The sequence below is a fragment of the Silene latifolia genome, chromosome Y (assembly GCF_048544455.1).
Source record: "Silene latifolia isolate original U9 population chromosome Y, ASM4854445v1, whole genome shotgun sequence".
Lineage (NCBI taxonomy): Eukaryota > Viridiplantae > Streptophyta > Magnoliopsida > Caryophyllales > Caryophyllaceae > Silene > Silene latifolia.
Genome location: NC_133538.1, coordinates 351,277,139 through 351,281,049, shown reverse-complemented (window position 1 = coordinate 351,281,049; position 3,911 = coordinate 351,277,139). Strand labels below are relative to the sequence as shown.

Here is a 3,911-nt window from a genome sequence, read left to right as displayed (position 1 = left end):
ATCTTCCTCTTTTTGGATTTCTTCTCATTAAAACAAGGTGTTGAGTCGGCCGAAAACGAGACGAGAAGCAGTGGAGACGGATTCTAGGTGTTTTTTTTATAGCTTTTGTAAGTATGTTCATGTAATTTATGTAAATGTCAATACTAGTTTGTAATGTAAATTTTTTTAAAGTATGTAAATGGAAATTGATTGTAATGGCTTTTGAAGTATGTATATTATGGCCGCACTTCAAATTATTTGGTTGTAGTACAATTTAGAAATTAAGCTATTACTTTTTTTGTATTTTTTTTTTTTTCACATTTATTTTCCTTTCACTGGATGGTTGAATTGGATTGTGTATATGACATTACATCCTACAAGGTGTTGATTAAGAAAGTTGATTATTTGGATTTGAGGGTTGTTAAAGTGTTTTGGTAATTATCGTTTAATGTGCAACACCTTTTAATAAATGCCTAATTGTTGTTGAGAATTTCTAAGCACAAATATAAAGGTACAAAAAAGTAGTGGCCATCAATATTGCAAAGTTGCAGTCGAGTTGCGAAAGTGCCTTTTTTATGTTGAAAGATAAAAGTGGCGGCGATTTCGATCTCTAAAGTGGCGGCGAAATTATTTTTTGGAGACTGATTTCAGTCGCCAATTTGGCGACTACCTTAAATTTCAGTCGCCAAATTGGCGACTACCTCTCAGTCGCCATATATCCTATTTGGCGACCAACATAGCAGTCGCCAAATTTGGCGACTGAATTCAGTCGCCCGAATCAAAATAGGCGACTATCGCTTGCGACTGTCCTCGGGCGACCAATTTTAGTCGCCAATTTGGTTTTAGCGACTGTTTTCAGTCGCTTTATATGGTCGCCCGAATCCTTTTTTCTTGTAGTGTTTCTATCCTAAAGTCCGTATCATAATTTGAACTAAAATTAGTAAATTTAAAAGGTAACCGGTAAGAGGAGGTTACCTAATCAAATAAAAGCAAAAATGAAAACTAAAGCAAGAAGCAATAGCTACCGCGGACGGTGGTGCTCAGCAGCGCGGTGACAACCCTGAAAGAAGAAAAGAAAAACAAAAAAAACAAGGTTATTCAACCTCAATTCATCAATAACATGAATTATCAAACTAAATTTATCAAAATCAAGTCCTAAAGAAGGTTCCACTTAGCTAATAGCTAATTTCTCTTAATCCAAAAGATGGTTCCACTTAGCTAATTCCATTAATGTAAAAGACGGTTTCACTTAGCTTAATATTAATAATAATAAGACGGTTTCACTTAACTTAGTAATAATAATAATAATAATAATAATAATAATAATAATAATAATAATAATAATAATAATAATAATAATAATAATAATAATAATAATAATAATAATAATAATAATAATAATAATAATAATAATAATTAAGACGGTTCCACCTAGCTTAATACTAACGATAATGAACGGTTTCACTTAGCTACCCAACACCATACACCACCCACGACCCACCCAAGGCCACCCCACGACCCACCCACCCACGGCCCACCCACCCACCCACGCCCGACCAACCCCACCCACCCCCCCCCCCCCCCCCATAACCCTAAACCTAAACACAAACCTCTTAATCATTCCCTTTTAATTCAAACACAAATTAAACTAAATCTAACTACAAATTAATCAAACATACTAACTACAAATAAATCTAACAAACTAACCACAAATAAATCTAACTAACTACAAATTAATCTAACAAATTAAACTAATTAAACTGAAATTAAACAAAAAAAACTAACCTAATTAAAGAGGGTGGAAGTGGCGGTGGAAATGGCGGTGGAAGTGTGGTTGTGTCGTTCGTTGCTCATCGTCCGCTGTCGTCGCCGTTCGCCTTTTTTTTTTTGGGTTTCGAAAGAGTAAAGTAGGAGAGAGAGGGGGTCTGGTTTGTTTAAAAAAATTTGGCGACTGAAATATGATTTGGCGACTGAATTTCAGTCGCCAAATTGGCGACTACCTATAAATCCGTCGCCAAATCTGAAATATCAGTCGCCAAATTAGATTCTCTTTTTAAAAAATTCAGTCGCCTAATCAGCGACTGATTTTAGTCGCTAATTTGTAAATCAGTCGCCAAATTGGCGACTACCATCATCAGTCGCCAACTTTCGGTCGCCTGTTTTAGTTTTTCTTGTAGTGGTAGTTACCATATCCCATTGCACTCACATTTTCGACTCCAATTCCTTCCTCTATCATAATGGGACAAGTCTCTATGGGATAAGGTCCTAGACAAAACCCACACTCAATTTGAGATCCTTGACCTCCTCCAACATCTTGATTATTTTTCACCAAACTAGCCACCAAATGTGTGAGGTGACTCCCATAATTCTCAAGTTTTTGTGTGGGTCAGGTGGATGTCCCGATGGATGAGACATTCCTTGACCCATGGTATTGCTTCCTCCCATAATTTCTTGTGCTAGCGGCTAGCCTTTCAATTATTTCAATAGCTTCCGCCACGGAGTAATTATCCACGCCTCCACCGGTAGATGCATTCACTAGTCTTTCGTCTTCTTGAGTCAAACCTTGGTAAAAGTTGACTAGCAAATCATCCCCACTCAAACTATGGTAAGGGCATTGAGCCACAAATCTCTTGAACCTCTCCCAATATTCATAGAGGGTTTCATCAACCTCTTGCTTAACGATTGTAATAGCCTTCTTGGCATGATTGTGCCTCGAATCCGGATAGTACTTCTCAAGGAAAGCCGACTTCATGGCCTTCCAAGTGGCAATGGAGTTTGCTGAAAGGTAGAATAACCAATCTTTAGCCACGTCTTGAAGAGAAAATGGGAAGGCCCTAAGTTTGAATTGGTACTCTGTGACCCCATTTGGTATGGCCCCGTCGCACATCATGTGAAACTAAGATAGATGGCGGTTTGGGTCATTACCGGCATGACCATGGAGGTTATGGAGAAAGAATCCTTTCAGTTCAAAATTTGCATTTGCTCCCATGGGTGGTTAAGCAATACAAAGAGGTAAAAATTCTAGAGGCCAAAGCTAGGACTTACTCCAAAGAAAAAGTATGTAAGCTTCTTGACAAACACTTTGATAAGTGTCGCTCACAAACTGAAAAGTTGGATCTCATGCAAAATGAAATAGAGGAAATTGCTCAAGAAAACTATCATCTTAAAAGTGAACTTAAGGCAAATGACGGTCATTGTTGCCTCGATGAGTGAAAAGAGTAAAAAAATTGAACAAGGAGTTGTCAAATGAACTAAAGTGTTTTAGGTCGAACCCCAATGATGTTTCTGATCTTGAGAATGTCAATACCACTCTGATTTTACAAATGTCCATGATAACTAAGGAACGTGATGAACTTCTGAATGAACAATCCATATCTAAAGGTGTAATTGATGAATTAGTTGATGAGATAGAAGAACTTAAAACAACAGTGTCTCAGACTGTTGCCTCTCACAGTGTCAAGAAAGTGTCAAATGAACTAGTCACTAATTTATCTAAAGAGAACGAGTGTCTTAAAGTGAACTTAGATGCCTACAAAGGGGTCATGAAAAGGTTGCCAAACTTCAAAATGAATCCCCCGAATGTAGCTCGTCTAGGTCCAAAATTGTTCATCTAGATAGATGCATCTCGAGTCTTAAGCTTAATGTTCAACAAAAATCTTAAACTTTCATGGAATTAAAATATGAGTATGTCTTAATGAAGAAGGAATTAGAAAACTCCAAAGAAAGGAACAAATATCTCACCTTTAAAGTCGAGGAACTAAAAAGGAAACTTGTTGAGGCTAAGAATGTGTCTAAGAATTGGGAAGGAAGTCAAAATGTCTTAAATTTCCTCACTAATCAGTTCAAGAGATGTGATAAAACTGCCGATCTCGGTTTCAAATGGAACAGTCATTCCGACTGTTGCCTTAGAAAACCGGATCCAACTCAAACCG

The 3,911-nt window shown here is 37.3% G+C and overlaps 1 non-coding gene across 1 annotated transcript; it reads left to right on the top strand.

Moving 5' to 3' along the window:
* The first annotated feature begins 2,576 nt into the window (after positions 1-2,576).
* LOC141635139 (small nucleolar RNA R71) lies at positions 2,577-2,682 on the top strand. Its single transcript, XR_012539843.1, has one exon. It is a non-coding gene; the product is annotated as a small nucleolar RNA R71 (small nucleolar RNA).
* The last annotated feature ends 1,229 nt before the right edge of the window (positions 2,683-3,911 follow it).